Genomic DNA, 9218 nt, shown 5'->3' on the forward strand with positions numbered 1-9218 from the left:
ATTTTTTATAAGAATGTAGTCCTTTAATGTTTTCTAAATTCCTTTCCTGTAGTTAGAAACAGTCTTTGATTTCTAACTGCTCGCTGTATACAATACTTCACATAGGCCGAATAATGTCTCAGAACCACATATTTTATATACATGTCAACACAATACCACATTTTGTTATACTAAATTGTCTTTAGAACTTTGGTTCTAGAAATAGCAGTTATAACTTTGTTATCCTTTCACGTAGTCTTGATTTGAATGATATTTCTATGTGATTGCACCTTGTCCCTCCGCTTTGACATCTTTAATATATTGTTTAATGTGTAGAGATTATATTAACTCCTTCATGAAATATGTTTGCTATAGTTGTGAAACTTCTTATTGAAATGGACTACAAAGTTTGTAATTTCAGTTTTCAATTTAGTTCCATCCATTCGGCATTATTGTAGCATGACTATGACATATTTCCCATATGTTTGTACTAATAAGGTACAACTAAATTCTAACCTACAGTTCGGATAGGTCATATCTTGATCATAGTTTTTGGTTAAATGTTCTGTCATGTGTTCCTATAAATCTGTATAGGATCTGCACATTTAGAAAACATAAACAGTAAGACTGGTGTCCAGACTGATTCCAGACACCCACACTGGATATGTTCACCTGTATAACAGCTAGCTCACAGTGCCACTATGAACTCCGCTTACCAATGAGAAAATAGTTTCGGGCAACTATCGAACATGACAACCGTTCCCCTCAGGGATTGTGGAAGCAGTACAGTACTTTTTGCTCAGTCACTCGTGCTCAGTTTGTCTCAGAGAGATACATAGAATAAACAATGGGGACGCTTTTAATAGGCATTTATGAGCCTGCATCATTCTAGTGTAAAATATGTGTGCTGCAACAACCATAAGACACAATCTGAGCACCAAAAGAGTAAATAGATGTTAGACTTCTACCTTAGTGCTAAAACAATAGATATATGCTGGTATATAGATACATGACCGTAATAACTAACCCTAACTAGGATAAAGTCAACACCATTACCTGAAGTGGGAAAATTAAGTAACCCATCTTGATTTTGAGTTGGACACCCGTGAGGGATGTCAGACCACTGCATGCTTGAGTTCTGGGTGAAGGAACCTCAGCGTCTTGTGTCAGCATGTCAGCATGGAAGTCTTTCTCCTCTGCCTGCCCCAGCAAAGATAATGTGCTTAAATACCCAAAAGATACCCTGAGGGGTTCTACCTTGCTCTGTCATGTCGGACGAGAATGCTGAAAGGGATGACCCTTATACATAGTTATTATGTAGAAGATGCAGAAGTTGGTAGTCCTGCTGTGATTCTGAGAATCCTCATGCATACTAGATTAGGCTAGCTTTTGGAGAAAACCACATAACATTTATGCAGCACCAAACTAGGTAAAAGGTCAGAACAAAACTGTTATGTAGTACAATGGCACGGTAAATGTAGGTGAAAGGTTAGGTGACTACCCAGGCCTATATTGGGGTACATTACAAATCATAACACCCACTCCTCATCCGACTGGACGATATACTAAGGAAGGGAATGTCCGTATAATGAATCATAAAAACATTGCTAAAATCTTCAGAATCAACATTTCTAAAAGTTATAAAAAATGCCAAAAACGTTTAGAAGTCCTTTCTATATGTTAAAAAAATCTATAAGTCCTTTAAAATATGTTCATATATAGTTTGAGTGGCTGAGTACGTCTGAAAGCCATGGTGCTCAGTAAGAGTGAGAAAAAAAAATTAAATTCCAATTTCGGTTGTTTTGGAAAAAGGACACATTTTTCCCCGCACACGGCGAGCTAAATGTTTATGTGTCCCGTGTGGAAGATGAAACATCACTGCTGCTTGCCTTCGCAGATAAGAGTCAATTGGGCAAAGGTGATCTTCTTCAGTTCTCACAGCCGATGTTGAGGGAATATCCAAAACATCCACAGCCTGTGTGCCTGCAGTGTAGCTGGTGTCCAATCCAACAGGAGCTGAAGTATCCCGTGGTCTCTTTAAGAATGCCAACATCAACATGGAAATGCGCTGAGGACACTGTACTACATAGGCCTTTAACAGGTCCAGTAATATATCTACGTCTTGTGGTGCAACCAATGGAAGTATTGGACAGAGATCCAACACGCATTCTTGTCCGCAGTATAAGCAGCGGAGAACAGGCAAGACACAGTCAATCCAGACTGGTTGGAATGATAGAAACTAATTCTCGCTTAGCTCCCGAAGCCAAGGTGTCCCGAGATGGAGTACCATGCATTCACGGCAATGTCGCTCCAACAGCCCTTTTTCCATCTTCTTGGGATCTGGAATGTCTATTGTGTAGCAGAAAAATTTAAATCAGGATTCCCACCACCAGTATCAGGATTAGCAGAAGCCCTCCAAAAACTCTTCCAAATACGGAGTGTTTGAAAGCTGGAATCACTCTGAAGACTGTCTGAAAGCCGCTTAGCTGTCAAGAACCTATGGTCTTAAAAAGGTGTGCAATATCCTTTGTATCAGACATGTTAAAGATACGCTCTACCCTTTCTCCAAAATGGGAAGGGCGGTTAGTTCGTACTATTGCCTGTATCTCAGCTGAGGACTTGCAACCTAAAGATCAAAAGTCTCTCCAGCTGAGGTTAAGGGCACATCCTTCTGTAAAAGCATGGATTTCAGTCAGCTCAGAGTATTAAACCTTATAAAGGAAATATTCAACGATGGCCATAACAGCGCCCATCTGACTATGTGCGTCTAGATATGTGATGCCTGGAAGCATCCCACAAAAACCTTGATCATTTAGCATTAGGTAACACCCATTCAAGAGCAGCCTCAACACTGGCTTAATCACGGCAGCTGGGGATCCCTCTAAATGATAAGGATAAGTTTGCAACCGAACAGTTACAGGCCCCGTGAAACATAATATCTTGGCAAATTACAAACCCACTTAATGAGGTCTTGCAGTCGGAACCACTGAGAAGCACATCAGTGTCCCCATTCTTGCTTCTAAATCTATACGGTGATTCCCAAGATTCAGGGATGAAGTGTTTACTCATTGCTTTATATCTGCCTACCTGGTGGTATTCTAGGCAATATAGAAATTGGAAAGTTGTTACTTGCAATGTTATATGGCCATGAATTAACCACTCTGTGGACGGTCACTCTGTCACGGTGAAAGGTATTTTGTCTAATTTTTCAAAGTGCAGCACTGTATATTTTGCATCTCTGTGTGCCATTCTTATCTGCCTTTCTGATAGATTATATGCGGAAAATAGAGACATACTGGTAATATATCACCAGGACACGCAACAAGAGTGCAATGATTGTAGCGTTCAGCTTAATAATAGAATGGATCGTAAATACAATTTATAGACATATGTATATTACATTTAATGAAACAATTGAACTTACTGCAAGAGAATAATGACGCTCGCATTCAGGACTTCATGTCCCAGCACACAACAACAGCTGCACTGAGCATACGCCCACTGGGGGGGCGGCGATGTAATTTATTAAAGCTGCAAAGTGAAAGGAGTGCGATGTTCAGTGTTTCATTGCTGGCAGCCCGAGAAGAAGGGGTTTTTCCTTGAAACGCGTTGGCATTTGGATTAATTAAGGAGCAGGAAGGCAGCCTGCATTGAGGAGCCGCATGGCGAGGCTCTGTCGAGTGACCTCCTAATTGCTTCAGGGCACTTTGGATTGTATAAATTAACACGGCAGCCTGGCCGTGAGGAGGAGCACCATCGCCGATAAAGCTGGAGGAGAAATCCACACACCAGCAGGGTGAGGCTGTTGTTTTGCACGAATCAAGACAGTATCAGCACAGTGCCTAAATATGCTAAATTAAGCCTGCCAAATGCTCCATACCTACTACAGGATTAAAATGTGCCTTTACATTTAATGAAACAATTGAACTTACTGCAAGAGAATAATGACGCTCGCATTCAGGACTTCATGTCCCAGCACACAACAACAGCTGCACTGAGCATACGCCCACTGGGGGGGCGGCGATGTAATTTATTAAAGCTGCAAAGTGAAAGGAGTGCGATGTTCAGTGTTTCATTGCTGGCAGCCCGAGAAGAAGGGGTTTTTCCTTGAAACGCGTTGGCATTTGGATTAATTAAGGAGCAGGAAGGCAGCCTGCATTGAGGAGCCGCATGGCGAGGCTCTGTCGAGTGACCTCCTAATTGCTTCAGGGCACTTTGGATTGTATATGTATATATATATATATATCGAAACTCCAAATCCTGGCCCGGCAATAACCCCAGGAAACCACAGGCACGGACCTCAGCGTACTCAGCACAAATCACGAAGACATCAGGATGATGCACAAAGCAGTGAAACTTTTATTGGTCGACAATCGCCACCAAATGATCTGGCATAATGCCTGCCATGACGCGTTTCGCTCGCATCACGCGAGCTTGATCACACGACGTGTCTCGTGATCGAAAAGCAATTTAAATAGCAAAACAAGGCAGGGAAGGTGCTCAACTGTCTGTCAACACAAATAAACACCGTGGGAGAAAATAAAAGACAGAATTTATATCGGCAATATTTCTAATTGTTGAAAAATAGCTGAAATAACTTACGGAATCATACAGAATGCAATATTATACAAAATTGTAAAATTACGTCATTGCAGCATAACTGATATTTGTTAGTGCATTGGGAATTGCAAGCAATCCCATGAGCTTTAAATGGAAATATCAATGTAAACATGTAAATATGGTGCCAGTAAATTAATCATTCCTGAAGTTACAAGCCCACTATTGTAAAAATAATACAATGCAAGTGCATGAATATTCAATAGAAGAACTACTATATAATAATATCAAGGCATGTAGTAGCAAACAGCAGTTAAATCACATAAATAAATAAATATATAAATATAAATATAGATATCGATGTGAAGTGCAAGTGCACCTAACTACTCGCCAATTGATAAAATAATACCTAGCCAATGCATCAAAATATCGCGTGATGAGGGACATTGATATTATAACACAGGATCAAAAACTGAATAATCACCTTGTACATAAGTACATAAAAAAATACTCAGCATATAATGGAATTGATATAATTCATAAGCAACTTTAAAAGCATATCATAAAAAGATAAATTCAACATCAACACTTTACGTTATATTAGAAACAAGAAAATGCCAAATTATTAAAAAGTGTTAAAAAAGGAGAGTTTGTGCAAAGTATGCAGAGGTGTGCAAAATATCTAATGTGCAAAATGGTAGAATTCGATAGCAGCAGCTGGTTTCCTAAAAAAACTTCTTTTTAAATAAGTCAGCATCACACATTTTGAAAAGATGTAAAATTCGAATTGTCTTATTAAAGGTCAGAATTGAAGATGATCAAATAGATTAATGAATGGCAATTGAAAAAGACTGGTATTTAAAGACACAATCATATTTCGATATGCATAAATGACAGAAGAAGAAAGAAAAATCTGGCAAAAATTTAGCTAAAATTCATAAAAAGTTATGCATATCTTCATTGGTGTTTAATCCATTAGGTATCCTAGTATCAAGGGTTAAGATAAAGTGTGTCTCCAGTTGCCTCAATTTCTTTTCTCTGTACCCTCCCCGGCCGGGGTTGGGAACGACACCAAGCACAGAATAAGTGAAGTCTTTCAACTGGTTATGATGAACTAACTTGAAGTGCCGGGCAACCGGATAACTAGCATCCGGATTCACAATAGCCCTGATATGTTGAAGAATACGCTTATGCACAGGAAGTTTACTACTTCCTATATATGCTAGGCCACAGGTGCATCTAAGAATGTATACAGCAAATTCTGTATGACAAATCAGGTTATCCATAATCTCAACTTTTTTGTCACTAAAAGCTGTCACATAATGGGTCATGTTACATGCAAAAGTGCATGCACGGCATGAAGTGCATTTATGGAAACCCATACTAACCAACCATGAATGTTTGGGGAGAATTTCAGGACTCGATTTAACCAGGGCATCCCTCATTGAGGGAGCCCGCCTGAAAGTAATATCAGGTAAAGCCGGTAAGATAGACCCCAAAGTAATGTCGGTGAGCACGATAGGCCATTGGGAGTAGATTATTTTTTTAATCTTATGTTCCTGTACACTAAAGGTAGTTATTAACCTTATTTACCGTTTATCTTCAATATAATTCTCTGTGGACACTTCATCCACATTATTGATAGGTTCTCTAGGTTTTAACAGTTCTTCTCTTGGGTGTTTCTTCGCTTTTTCCAAGGCCATAGTCAATTGTGTCATTTTATAGCCTCTGCTCAAAAATCTAGAGACAGATGTGTGTGTCACTAACTGAACTACATATGCGGCGAATCCGCAGGAATTTGCCGTACGGAATACTCCTGATCAGATGACGGGGATGAGAACTTTCCGCATGCAGTATAGAGTTACCGGCACTTTGTTTATGTAATTTGGTATGAATTAGATTGTTATCAATATATAGAAGTGGATCAAGAAATTCCACACTTTTATCACTGATATGAGCAGTAAATTTTAAATTTAGCTCATTTTGATTAATGATGTTAACAAAGTCCTGAGCCGTCTCATATGTTCCATTCCAAATTAAACAAACATCATCTATGTAATGCCAGTAATATGCAACATGTTCATACATCTCCCTGTGTGTGGTCATGAGGACACGTTCCTCCCACCAGCCCACATGAAGAAATGAGTAGCTGGGAGAAAAACATGCCCCCATGGCACACCTCTAAGCTGTTGATAAATTGTCTGATCAAAAGAAAAAAAGTTGTTGTTCAAACACATTTCTGTCATTTCAATTAGCATATCGTTTTGTTCTTTCATACCAATATCCCCTCTGTCCATAAAGTATTTAGTACCTGACAATCTATCCAGATGATTTATACTAGTATATATGGACTCAATGTCCATAACTATAAGTAAATATCCGGAATGCCAAATAGCTTTATCAAGTTTGCTCAGAAAGTCTGTAGTGTCCCTAACGTAATATGGTAATAAGATTACGTGAGGTCGAAGAAAAAAGTCTACATATTTAGACACATTTTCAAGCAGACTTCTCTGTGCTGAGATAATTGGACGTCCAGGAATAGGAACAGTCTTTTTATGCACCTTTGGAAGAAAATATAAAACAGGAGTAATAGGTTGCTCAACTTTAGGAAACTCATATTTATTTTGAGTGAGGAGCCCCATTCTTTTCCACTTTGACAAAGCCTTAGACACTTTATCTTGAACCAGTCGCATGTCCTGTTTAGAAGATTTTCTGTAGCAGCAACTATTCGAAAGATGTCGATCAGCTTCAGCCATATAATGTTTGCGAGGCCAAAGAACTATGGTGCCTCCCTTATCGGATTTATTAAATATTATGTCATGATTATTGTTCAGTTTTTTAATGAGGGACTGATATTGAGCATTTTCTAGGTTCTAGCATGTTTGCTTGACATCACAGCTCTATTCAAACGCTTTAGTTCCCCGCCCACCCTATCACTGAAAATGTCCACCGCATCTTTAGGCATAAGGGGGAGAAATGTAGAAGCCGGTTTAAAAGGACTTTTTGCCGCTTTATTAGTTCTAATCTCCATTTCTGGCATAGCTTCCTGTGTTGATAATTCAGCAGTGTCTGTGGAAAAAGAGTGCAATGATCGTAGGCTCTGCATATCCCTTACTTGACGGGCATCTAAAGTGGGTGAAGGACTATATGAACTAGGCAACTTTTCAATTGGTTTATTCAAACGGAAAAATTTGATAAGTTTTACTTTTCGGATAAATTTGAAAACATCAATTCTAGTTTGATTATAAGAGAATTGGTTAGGTGGACAGTACGTGAGACCGAGAGATAGCAACTGGATCTTTGCATTGTTCAAAACAGTATCCGAAAGGTTAATGACTGTGTTAAGGCATTCTCTGCTTTTTACCTCCAATTCTGTCTTGGTTTCCCTCTCCTGGTAGTGCTGCCGGTGTCTGACCTGCCTTTCCTTCCTACGCTTGTTGGTTGTTCCCCTTGCTGCGTTAGAGGTTTACGGGGTCGCAAGGTGTACCTCCGGTCCTCCCTTATAAAATTCATTTCTTCCCCAGGCGTAAAATTACTCTGCCCTTGCAAATGAATTCCCGAAATGCCTGGGCATCCGTCTTCGGAGTCACTATTGGATGTAAGTGAGGCATTATCAGATACCCAGTCAACACCTACAGGGCCACTTTGCACCACCTGTTGGACTGGATTAGGTACTTTATTTGTCATTGCTTGTCGTTTGTAATTGTCAAATTTCTTTGAGAAGGTAAAAATACGGCCAGTAGCATAGTCATTTTGATCTCTAGCGAATTTGAACACCTTACCTGCCTTGATAGTTTTTTCGTGTTTCTTAATGTGGGCATCAATTTCTGCTCTTCCTTTAGCTATTTGATCTGTCTGACCTGTAGCATCCAATAATCCGTAAATTTTCTCAATCTCCTCTAAAATGGTATTCTGGTCTAGCTCCGCATATTTTATTAAAATATGGATCATATTCATAGAGGCTTGTAAGTTGTTTTCTGCCCACTCTTGTAGCATACCCGGATTGGGATTCTCAAATGGGGGAGCAATGAGGACACGTAAACCCCTGGGCACTCAATTGACTTCACAATATTTTTCCAGGGATTTTTTCTCCCACCACTTTGTGAGTTCATTTTTCATACATTTTTCTAATGTCCTAAGCGAAGATTTAATATCCGGATTGATAGTGTTACTTGTCGTGGCTCTTTGATCAATGTTGACGGTAGAAACATTCAAGAATAGGGACTCGGCTGCTGCTTCCCTATCACGAAGCACGTCGCTGGATGCCATAATTAGGTGGTATAGTATGCGTGTCACTGCAGTCGATAAAATCAATCGTAGGCTGAGTTACAATCCCCGAACCCGCTAATCCAATATAACAATATAGTAAAGGTTTCCCTTACCGGTGGTTACCACAGCTCAACAGGTCCTCCGACCATGTAGATTCCGCCGTCACACTCTGGCGTCAGGAAAACCAAACAGAACTTTCTCTATGGTTGCGGGGGGCACAGCAACTGCAAACTCCTCCCGAGTAATGTCCGATACGCCGAAAGACGTAGATGGCTGACTAAACAGCTATGCCTCAAGAGAGGGGGAGGGTCCGTGAATCCGGAATCAGCCCGCTCCGGAAGATTAATAGCGAAACTCCAAATACTGACCCGGCAATAACTCCAGGAAACCACAGGCACATATATATATCATGT

The sequence above is a fragment of the Triturus cristatus genome, chromosome 2_2 (genome assembly GCF_964204655.1).
Source record: "Triturus cristatus chromosome 2_2, aTriCri1.1, whole genome shotgun sequence".
NCBI lineage: Eukaryota > Metazoa > Chordata > Amphibia > Caudata > Salamandridae > Triturus > Triturus cristatus.